Consider the following 12,876-nt stretch of genomic DNA (forward strand, 5'->3'; position numbering starts at 1 on the left):
AAAAATTATGCTAAAAACTAGCTTCATCTTGTCCATCATTTGTTTACCACAACCTTAAATTGTGAAAATAGATACACAAACTCTTTATATATAAAAAGTTACTATTCATCATTTTTTAAATTTTTGTGAGTGTATAAAAACAAGGAATATATGAAAATAATTGTTTGTGAGTAAGATAAGGACAAAAATGGTGGATGGGTTGTGGGAGATTTTTTAAAATGAATATTAAATTTTAAAAAGTATGATTTTTAGTTAATCTATAGGGTAAACAATGGTGAATAGGATGAGAAAATACTCTTAGAAGGCTGCCCTATTGACGAAGGGGACCACCCCTGTTGGTGGCTGCTCGAAATCAAACACAAAGAAAAAGAACAAGAATCAATCAAGAAGCTCTCAAATACTCATGGTCAAAACGAAAATAAGCAAGCAGGCGCATAGGAGAATTAATTTAAGCTACCAGGCACACAGCTCAATTATTTTAAGCTCACAGGCTAGTAGCTCAATCATATTTATGTTTTTTTTTTCTATGAACCGTAATACGTATTTTATCTTTGTTTCATCGATTATTATGATTGGCTAAACTATTATACTGCCTGGATTTAGATAAAAACTTTTTAGACTCGTTTTATTCTTGGTTTTGGATTATTTATTGATTGGTTCATGCTTTGGTGAAGTTTTTATTTTATTTGGTTGTGATGCATATGCGTACTTGGTATTAAATTATGATCAATTTAATGTTTCACATGCGTCTTTGTGAATGTCTTTCATGTATGGATGCGTATTCGGTTACTTACTGTGTTTACAACTATTTTATGGTTTATAGTTGACTTATTCCATAGGAACGGTAATTGAGAGTTTAGAGATACATTTTATTCTGTCATTTGAGAGACCGGGAGGTAATTAAGTGTCGCCTGTTTTGGTTTTTGTGGGTTTGGGTAGTGATTTCACCGGAGTGAGTTACCCTAGATTCCCTTAGATTCTTACAAATCCGAATTATAACCGAATTCAGTAAGAATACCCTTTTACGCCTTAGGGTGTTTTGTGATTAGAGAGACCGGGAAGTAATTTAGTCTTTGGGTACCTTAGCATAGTTAGGTAAGGTGAGCCTGGGAAGTGATATGAACTATTTACCGTTGAGCTCATATGATATTTAGGGTTCTTAGGTATTGTTGGTGAGACCGGGAGGTGATCTAGATTACTTTAGTTATTCCTTAAATTTCATAGTTTTAGAATACGGTACCAATCATAAATCCAATTCCGAGAGTTTACAAGTTAACTAGTAGGATTCTTTGTCTAGGTAGTTGTTTCACCTATTTGAGTTCTAAATTTTTTTTTCTCAAAAGGAGGTAATTTTATTTATTTATTAATTACTCATAACACAAATCGAACTACATCTGGATAATGGGTAAGCGAGCAACAAGCTGCGCCGCTATCCCCTTTTGAATCGCAAAGCCTATTCTACTAAATATAAATCCTTGGTTTCTCGGGCTCTGCGAGTCACTGTGGACCACCTTCTGCACCCGCTCCAAGAAGCGAACCGCCTCGGGAGATAGTTTATGTGTCAGTTCTAAATCGATTTTTTCGTGTCTAGTTTCTGTGTCAGTTTAAGTTAAGTATTATTTATTTTATATTTAATAAATAAAAAACAAAAAAAAATCAATTAAATCTATTTATTTAAGTAATTAGTCAGAGTCTAGTTTAGGTGTCGCTAGTGTCCTTTGGGTTCGATATCCGGGCTTCATTAGGCTTTACTATAGTCGATAGGTACACTTGCCTGTCTAGTGGTCTAGAATTAGGAGAGTCTAGATTTATAAATTTAAAACTAGAGTGTCTAGTTTAGGTTAGGTTTTCATAAAACGCGTTTCGCACATCGACTTGATAGAAGGAGTGGGAAAAGCTAATTTAGCATTATCAGATGGTACAAAGCTCAAAATAGAAAATGCTTTATTTTCCCCAAAATCAACAAGAAATTTGTTGAGTTTCAAAAACATATATCATAATGGATATGATACTCAGTCAAGGACTGTTAGTGATGAAAAATATTTTCATATCATAAGCAAAGATCAGATATTGGAAAAACTACCAATGCACCATTCTGGTTTACATTATACATATATGAATGTGCCTCAAGCACATATGGCAGTCAAAGAAAATTGTTGTGATTCTGGTATCATAAACTTATGGAATGACATATTAGGCAATCCAGGATCCACAATGATGAAAAGGATCATTGAAAATACACATGGGCATCCACTAAAATATTAAAAGATCCACAAAATAGATAAAATATCTCAATGTACATTTTGTTCTCTTGACAAATTAATTACAAGGCCTTCGCCATTAAAAGTTGATAAAGAAACACCAATGTTTCTTGAAATAATTCAAGGTGACATATGTGGGCTAATTCTTCCACTATGTGGACCATTTAAGTACTTTAGGGTCTTAATAGACGCATCCAGAAGATGGTCTAATGTCTCTTTATTATCGACTCGTAATGTCGCTTTTGCAAAATTTCTTGCTCAAATTATCAAATTACGTGCACATTTTCTCGATTATAAAATATTAAGGCTTGATAATGCAGAAAAATTTACATAGCATGCTTTTGATGATTATTTCATGTCTGTGGGGATTGTTGTTGAACACTCTGTTGCTCATGTACACACACAAAATGGTTTAGCTGAGTCGTTGATCAAACGACTACAGCTAATAGCTAGACCATTAATAATGAGGACAAAACTCTCTGTTTCTATTTGGGGTCATGCAATTAAGCATGTTGAATCATTAATTAGTGTGAGACCAAGTGAAAATCATAAATACTCTCCCACACAACTTGTTTCCGGAAGTGAGCCAAACATCTCTCACCTTAGAATTTTTGGGTGTGCTGTGTACGTATGTTCCTATTGCACCACCACAACACAAAAAAATGGGCCCTCAAAGATGGTTGGTAATATATGTTGGATATGAAACGTCTTCCATCATAAGATACCTTGAACCTTTAACAAGTGACGTATTTACAACACGTTTTGTTGATTGCCATTTTAACGATACAATATTCCCGGCATTAGGGGAGATATGAAAAACCAAGAAAGAGATATATCATGGTGTGTTCCATCATTATTACACCTAGACCCAAGATCAAAACAAAGTGAGACAGAGGTTCAAAAAAATAATACATCTACAAGAAATTGTCAATCAGTTACCTGATGCATTTACTGATATAAACAGGGTCACTAAAGCTCATATACCAGCTGCTAATGCTCCAGCTCGAGTTGAGATTCCAAGCAAGAAAAAATATAATTATGCACCTCATGAATCCTAAAAACGTTTAAAATGTGGAAGACCAATCGGTTCAAAGGATAAAAATCCTCGAAAAAGAAAGGGCTCTGAAAAGGATACTAGCCCTAAGGAAGAAATGATTGACAAAACCTTCCATCAGGAAAGAATAAAAGGTACAGCATTCCCTCAGGAAGAAATAAATGATTCAAATAAAAAATTGTTAAACAACTATTGTCAATCACATATAATGTGGGATCGAGATGAAATGGAAAATATTGATGATATATTTTTATATTCTGTGGCAAGTGATATCATGGAAGAAAATGATGACCCTGAACCAAATCTGTAGATGATTGTAAAAATCGACAAGATTGGAACAAATGGAAAGATGCCATGCAAGCTGAATTAAATTCACTAAACAATCTAAAGGTTTTTGGACCTATTGTCATTACACCAAAGTCAATAAGGCCTGTAGGATATAAATGGGTTTTTGTGAGAAAACGAAATGAGAAAAATGAAGTTACAAGATATAAAGCAAGACTTGTAGCTCAAGGTTTTTCTCAGAAGCCAGGAATTGACTATGAAGAAACGTATTCTCCTGTTATGAATGCTATTACGTTAAGATATTTAATCAGCTTAGCAATCTCTAAAAATTTAGAGATGCGTCTTATGGATGTTGTCACAGCTTACTTGTATGGATCACTAGACAGTGACATTTATATGAAAATTCCCAAAGAATTTAAACTCTCGGAAGCATTAAGCTCAACCTAAGGAAATGTGTTCCAATAAGTTACAAAGATCCTTCTATGGACTGAAACATTCTGGAAGGATGTGGTACAAATGTTTGAGTGATTATTTGATAAGCAAATGATGCACAAATAATCTTATTTGTCCATGTGTCTTCATTAAGAAGACAACATCAGGATATGTGATCATAGCTGTGTATGTTGATGATCTAAATTTAATTGGGACACAAAAAGAAATTAATGAAGCAATTGCTCTTTTAAAGAAAGAATTTGAAATGAAAGACCTTGGAAAAACCAAATATTATCTTGGTTTACAAATTGAGCATATGCATAATGGGATACTTGTGCATCAGTCAACTTATACTGAGAAACTCTTAAAACGCTTCAATATGGATAAAGCAAATCCTTTAAGTACACCGATGGTAGTTAGATCACTCAATGTTGAAAACGATCCATTTCTTCCTTGCGAAGATAATGAAGAGATTCTTAGTCCCGAAGTACCATACCTCAGTGCAATTGGAACACTTATGTATGTTACTAACTGTACAAGACCTGACATTTCTTTTGCAGTTAATATATTGGCAAGATTCAGTTCATCCCATACTAAAAGACATTGGAATGGTATTAAACATATTTTTCGGTATCTAAAAGGAACTGTTGATGTAGGTTTATTTTATCCTAACGATTCAAAAGAAGGGTTAGTTGGTTATGCAGATGCAGGTTATTTATCTGATCTCCATAAAGCAAAATCTCAAACTGGATACATATTTAAGAATGGTGGAACTGCAATTTCATGGCACTCTCAGAAACAAACACTTGTTGCAACATCCTCAAATCATGTTGAAGTCATTGCACTACATGAAGCCTCTGGAGAGTGTGTTTGGTTAAGATCTATGACACAGCTCATAGTAACTTCTTGTGGACTAGAGAAAAATGGAAGTCCTGCTCCAATCTACGAAGACAATGCAGGCTGTGTCTCACAGATGAAAGATGGGTTTATTAAAACTGACTGAACAAAACATATACCTCCAAGATTCTTTTCATATACTCAAGAACTTATTAAAGATAAACAAGTGGAAATTAGATATGTCCAATCAAGCAACAATTCAGTTGATCTTTTCACAAAGGTACTCCCTACAACGACTTTCAGGAAACATGCTCATGATATTGGCATGCGACATGTACGGAAAATGTAACGACCTACAACTTGAGGGGGGCTATATACTGCACTGTTTTTCCCTTAGCTAAATTTTTTTCCCACTGGGTTTTCTTTAGCAAGGTTTTTAATGAGGTAGTACTGCAAGACCCCGAAGTTTTAAAAAGTGTCATCCGGGGGGAGTGTTATGATTTTATCCACGTTTTTTGGATGACTACTTGTTAGGGCATAAAATTTATGCTAAGGATCATCTATCCTTGAGTGACTTATGGATCGATTATCCTCAAGATATGTTCCAGGTTGCAAAGGATTAATGATCCTCAGCATTATTTGTTTACTAGCGATTGTATTTGAGTGGTTTATGATCAATAGGTATAACGGTTGGACGACTTGGTCACCTATTTATTCTCTATTGGACTTCTTCCGCACGTGGTCAAAGAGATGAGAACGGCTAGTGGGAAGAGTGGCGCAATAATAGGACATTTTGTTATTTGTTATTTTTGTTTATAACTGAGTTTATGATCAGCTAGGTCACGACTCATCACTTGGCACACATTAGCTGTACTGATAGTTCTCTCTAGCAGTTCACACACACTTAGCAATCTTGTATTACTGATCGTACTCTACACCCGTTGTAATCCGATTTTTCATCAATAAAGTGGTGATAGACGATTTTTCATCACCCGAGGTTTTTATGCCGGCGACCCTCTAAAGATCAAGGGTTTTTCCTCGTATAAATCTCTGTGTTCATTGTCATATTGCATATACAATCACAAATACCAAGTACCACAATAAAAAATTTGGTTATATTATCCTTAGTTGACTTTCGACCAAAACAATTTGGCGTCCACCGTGGGCCAATTGGTTCTATAATCCACATTATTTCTTATCAATTTCCAACCTTATTACCTATACTACTATCAAATGGCCTCTCAAAAAACTTCTTCTTCATCCACCATGTCTTCATCAGTTTCTCACCCACCAAGAACCTTGCCACCGATGTCTCCTCCGCTAGCAGCAGCTCCAAGGACCACCGCGGCTGGAAACAAGACATAAATTCTAGTCTTCCTAGTCTCAAAAACCACTGCTGCCACTTCGGTGGTTAACTCTAACAATGATATTTCTGTTATGTTTTCACAGGTTAAAGCATATATAGAGCAGCAAAGCAGGACTAACCAGAAGATCCTTCATGAGATAGAAGATCACAAGAAGACTAAGAGGCCAATGGAGGATCAGGCTCCTTTGGTGCCTAGGATGCTGAATTTCACCACTCCAGGATCCTTGGCTCAACTTGCTCAAGGATCATCTATCCTTCAACCAGGTTCCATGGGCCAACAAGCTCAGAGATCCTCGATTTACCAGCAAGGATCATCTATCCTTCAACTAGGGTCCATGGGTCAGCAAACTCAAGGATCCTCGATTTACCAGCAAGGATCATCTATCCATCAACCAGGGTCCATGGGTCAGCAAACTCAAGGATCCTCGATTTACCAGCAAGGATCATCTATCCTTCAACCAGGGTCCATGGTTCAGAAAACTCAAGGATCCTCGTTCCTCCAGCAAAGATCATCTATCCTTCAGCCAGGGTGCATAGGTCAGCTCAAGGATCCTCGTTCATTCAACAAGGATCATCTATCCTTCAGGAAAGATCCTCTGGGTTGTATCCTCAAGGATCCTTCAACTCCCAACCACAAGGATCCTTATGGCAGCATCAAGGATCCTCAGGAATTCAGCACCAAAGGTATTCAGAGGTCCATGAAGGAGATATTATCCGCATGCAGACCACTGCTTCTGGTGGACCAACTACCAGAGCAGATGGTTCTTATCTTGGATACTCTTTTAGGATACCAACGTTCAGCCAACAAAGAGGTAACCCTTACAATCATATATCCTTAGATGCTAACCTTGGTTTCATGTAGGATACTGGTATTACTCAGGCCATGACTAAGGAACTTCATAAGCTTAAGGATATGATATCCAGTGTGCCAGGAGTGGTCCGACCGATTCCTAAGATACCAGAAGGAAGCCACAAGTTGTCCAGATTTGCTCCACCAATATGTGACGCTAAGATCCCAAACGCTTTCAAACCCCCAATATGAAAGTGTATGACGGAACCACCAATCCGGAAGAACATATGGCTTAGTATAGGGAGAGGATGGAGATCAATCCAATTCCTGAAAGACTCAAGGAGGCATGTCTATGCAAGGGCTTTGAATCCACGTTAACAGGATCTGCACTTTATGGCTGCTAAGTCTTCCTCCCTACTCTGTTACTTCTTTTTCACACTTAGTTAATTTATTCAATTGCCAATTTTCTTGTAGTAGAAAATTCAAAAAATTAACTAGTGATTTATATAGAGTTGTCCAATCTTATGATGAATCCCTAAGGGATTTTGTTACAAGGTTTGGTAGGGAAGCCCTAGAGATCCCTAATCTTGATATGGCTATGACTGTTGAAGCATTGAAGATGGGACTTCAAAAGGGCTGCCCATTTTATGACGATCTTGTGATGACTCCATGCAGGACTTTAGATGAAGTCAGAAACAGGGCACTCAGATTTATAAGGCTAGAGGACGGCAAGAAGATCCAGGATCGGTTAGGAGCTCCAACAAAACAAGATTCATCTAACCAGAAACAAGGATCCTCATTCAGAAACAACAACTCGAAATCTTACTCAAAATTCAACAACCAAAATGTACGGGCAGTAAAAGAAGGAGATGATGATAATGAGGACTACCCAAGTATTTCCGAGTATTGCTTCTCTGTAGATACTCATGGCATAATTTGTTCTATGAAATGTCTTGGAGAGAAAGCAATATGGCCTCGAAAAAATGAGAAGTCAACGACCTTCAAACACAAATCCAAGTGGTGTGCATTCCATGAAGATTTTGGCCATCAGACCGATGATTGCATTGGTTTGAGAAGTGAAATTGGTTATCTTCTAAGCAAAGGCCACTCCAAGGAGCTCCTAGGAAGAAAAAAGACAATGATCCAGGATCCTGAAGATGTACCGCAAAAAGCAACTCCACCCCCACCTGATGCACAAGTCATCAACTTCATCTCCGGGGGCTCGGATATATGTGGAACTTCCTTCTTTGCGGCCAAGAGGCATGCTAAAGAAACAAAGTTGGATAATGGGGAACGACCGGTCATATCAACTACCTTGACAACTGATAAGAGAATCTTCTTTGATGAAGATGATAAAACAAGCATCCTGGATCCTCATCGTGATGGTTTGATTGTAACACTTTTTATTGCTAATCATTATGTGCGCAGGATCCTAGTCAATGGAGGAAGTTCAGTTAACATCATTCAATATGATGTACTATAGAAGATGAATATCCCGGACTCAGAAATTGTTCCCCGAACATCTGTGCTCGTCGGTTTCAATGTCGAGACTAAGAAAACAACGGGGGATATCAAGCTTCCTATATACATTGAGAGTTTGAACTCTTATCAAAAATTTTGTGTTATAGATAATTTGTCTTGTTGCAATGTAATTCTTGGCAGGCCATGGCTACATGGAATGAAAGCTGTAGCATATACTTATCACCAATGTATAAATTTACCAACTCCTTGGGCGTAGTGAGAATAGATGGCAACCAAGTGGAAGCTAAGAACTATTATTCCTCATCCATGAAACCGGAGGCCAAGCAAACGATAGCATAGCAACTACAACAACATCCTAGGAACGTGCTGGAAGCTCGAGAACAAGACCTTAAAGAAGTATCCTTAGATCTCGGGGATCCAGACGTAAAAGTTTTCCTAGGATCCAGTTTCCCTAATAGCATTGAAGAGGATCTAGTATCCTTCCTCAAGAAACGAAAATCTACATTTGCCTTCAAGCACTCAGACATGAGAAGTATTTCAAAAAAGGTAATTACTTATAAACTACGCCATGATAATTCTATTAAACCCATCCATCAGAAGCGAAGAAAATTTGCTCCTAAGAGGAACACGATCATACAAGAAGAAGTTGAAAAACTTCTTATGGCCGGTATGATCAGAGAGGTTAAGTATCCTAGATGGTTGGCTAATGTGGTTGTTATTTCAAAAAAAAATGAAAAGTGGAGGGTGTGTTTTCATTTCACCGATTTAAACGAGGCATGCCCCAAGGATCGTTTCCCATTATCACATATAGACTCCATGGTAGATGCAACAGCAGGACATGAAATGCTTACTTTTATGGATGCTTCCTCTGGATTCCAACAAATTCAGATGGAACCATCTGATCAGGAAGGCACAACATTCATGACTTCTACTAGAATATATATCTATATTACCATGCCATTTGGACTAAGAAATGCAAGTGCAACTTATCAACGCTTAGTCAACATGATGTTAAAAGACCAGCTAGGGAAAACCATGGAAGTCTATATAGATGACATGGTTGTCAAGTCCAAGAAGGCTGAAGATCATCTTAAAGACTTGGAAGAAGCCTTTAATATCCTTGACCAATATAACATGAAACTCAATCCATCAAAATGCCATTTTGGTGTTAAGGTGGGAAAGTTCCTTGGTTATATGGTCACTAAGAGAGGTATAGAGGCTAGCCCGGAACAGATAAAGGCCATAATCAACCTAAAGTCTCCGGTGAACACAAAGGATGTACAAAGGTTGACTGGAAGAATTGCAGCCTTGAATAGGTTCATCTATCGATCCTCAGAGAAGTGTAAGGATTCTTATGATTTCCTTAGAAAGAATAAAAAGTTCGAGTGGACGGAGAGGCATGAGGCTGCACTCAAAGCCTTAAAGGATTACTTATCCTCAGCGCCAGCATTAATGAAGCTTGTGGATGGAAAACCCTTATCCTTGTACCTAGTTGTATCGGGAAATGCAGTAAGTGTTGTCCTTGTAAAGGATCATGAAGGTGAACGACATCATGTTTATTATGTAAGTAAAAGTCTTCTAGATGCTGAATCCATGTATTCTCATTTAGAAAAATTAATCCTTGCACTTATTATGGCTTTTAGAAACACATACTATTATTTTGAGAACTAATTATTCTGTTAAGAATGTGCTTAAAAAGCCAGAATTATCAGAAAGGATGGACAAGGGGGCTGTGAAGCTGAGTGCATACAATATTCAGTATGAGCCCAGAACAACCATTAAGTCACAGGCACTCGCAAACTTTGTGGCTAATTTCAGTAGTGACATGCAGAAAGAAGCTAACTTGGAGGTTCAACAACTAGAAGAAAACAAGGACCCTTGGATCCTCTTCACAGATGGAGCTTCCAACGTAAGAGGAACAGGATTAGGTATCCTACTGAAATCGTCACAGGGGGACATAGTACCCCAGTTTATAGCCTGTGAGTTTCAAGCCATGAATAATGAAGCAGAGTATGAAGCTCTGATAGCAGTTTGCAGTTAGCTAAACACATGAGGATCAGGTATCTTCAAGTGTATATAGATTCATTATTGATAGCTAACCACTTTAATGGCCCATATGTTGTTAAAGGAGAAAAACTAATCAAATATCTAAATGCTATGAAAGAACTGTCAAAATTCTTCAACTCTTTTAGTATTATACAGGTACCAAGGGAAGAAAATGTTGGGGCAGATGCCTTGACAAATTTAGCTTCATCTTTGAAGATCCCGGAAGCTACGAAGATCCCAATCATCCATATACTCTCACCAGCAATAGCAGAACAAGAAGTTAGGGAGATAACAACTGACAAAGAGATTGTTCTTTGGGATCCATTATCCTCTAATATTCAAGGATCCTGGATTCTCCCGATAAAGAAATTCATTCAAAATGGATAGATTCCCGCCACAGAGAATCCCAAATCCTTCAAACTTAAGATATCACAATACATTTTATTACATGATATTATGTATAGGAAATCTCTTGCAGGTCAATACTTGAGGTGTATCGAAGATCCTGAAATTCAAGAGGCGCTCAAAGACTTTCACGAAAGAGATTGTGGTAATCACACTGGAGGTAGAGCCCTGTTCTCTAGGATTCTAAGAACATGATACTTCTGGCCAACCATGAAAAGAGACGCCATGGAGTACTCAAAGAAATGTGTTGCTTGTCAAATACACGCCAACATTCTGCACCAGCCGGCGGAGCCTATGTATCATATATCCTCATCATGGCCTTTCATGAAGTGGGGCATGGATATTGTGAGAAAGCTACCTAAATCGCCCAGGGGAAAAGTATTCATGCTTGCCATGACTGATTACTTCTTGAAGTGGATAGAAGCAGAAGCTTTTGTACAAGTCCACGAAAACGAGGTGATATCCTTCATCAAAAGAAACATTATTACTAGATTTGGTATTCCTTCGGAAATTATTTGTGGCAATGGTTCTCAGTTTATCGGGAAAAGAACCACTAACTTTTGTGACAGTTGGGAATAAAGATGATCACATCTACTCCAGTGCATTCTCAAGCTAATGGCCAGCAGAGTCAAGTAACAAGATCATTATCAACAATTTGAAGAAAAAGTTGGGATCCAAGAAGGGTAAATGAGCCGAAGAGCTACCTTATGTTCTTTGGGATGACAGGACAACACCTAAGAATGCAACATGTCAAACATCTTTCACATTGGTGTTTGGCTCAAAATCTGTAAACCCTACGGAGATGGTGGTTCCCACTGCCAGAACAAGCATTCGTGATCCTCAAGCCAACAATAAAATTCTTCTCCAAGACCTAGATACTGTGGAAGAGCTCAGAGACCTAACCAAGATTAAATGGCAGCATATCAGCAAAGGGTAGCTGGGGCATAAAACAAACATATAAGGATCAGAAGATTCCAAGAAAGAGATCTAGTCTTGATGAAAGCCTTCCAAAATACAACTAATCCCATAGATGGAAAGCTAGCACCTAAGTGGGAAGGCCCCTACTTGATCGAGTTAGAAGTTGGAAAGGGGGCATATCACCTGTTGACTATGGAAGGCAACAGGTTACCAAGAGAAAGGAATGCTATCCATCTCAAGAAGTACTTTTTCTAGTCAGGATCCAGTATCCTTAGAAAATCAAGCATCCATCAAGGATCAAGGATCCGAAAATTGGTAATATCTACCTGATCACTTATTCATTTTAGATTCTTATTATTAATTTAAGGATAATGTATTCTTAACATTTTTCTTTTCCAAGTTTTAAGTAACAATGCATATTTCAATAAGAGGTTCAATGACTAAGAGGTTGGCCACCTCTCCCTCACGCTTAAGTTACATTACTATTTTCCTTGGCCTAGCCCACGATTAAGGTATGATCCCCGATGGTCATATCTTCTAAGGTTTAAAGGTTTTCACTTTTCTTATAAATTAGAGTTTCTACACTCTCTCCTGGAGCACACGTTATCTAACGTATAGTCTGGAGCAGCGGGACCAATACACGCTTAGTGGCTGACAATTTCGTTGTCTTCGGCTATATGGAGGATCCTACGATTTATAGTAGATGTACCATACCACCGGTTTATAACAATTTCATGTTATCTCAAGACAAAGGTTTCTAACATCTTCATGTTAGCTAAGGTTTTGGCGTTTTCACGTCACTCGTGTTTGGGCAAATCCCCAGTTGACATCCGTATCTTTGGGCTAGTCCCCATTTTAACGTCAGTTTATTTGGGCTTGTTCCCAATTTATTTGGGCATGTCCCCAGTTTGTTGGGTTTAATCCTAGTTAATATCATATGTTATTTTCATTAGGTATCCTAAGTTCAATTATGAGGATCACAGAAGCATCAATACTTATG

This window comes from Bidens hawaiensis, unplaced genomic scaffold, assembly GCF_021521415.1.
Source record: "Bidens hawaiensis isolate Kalapana, Puna unplaced genomic scaffold, B.hawaiensis_p1.1 tig00027063_1, whole genome shotgun sequence".
Classification (NCBI taxonomy): Eukaryota; Viridiplantae; Streptophyta; class Magnoliopsida; order Asterales; family Asteraceae; genus Bidens; species Bidens hawaiensis.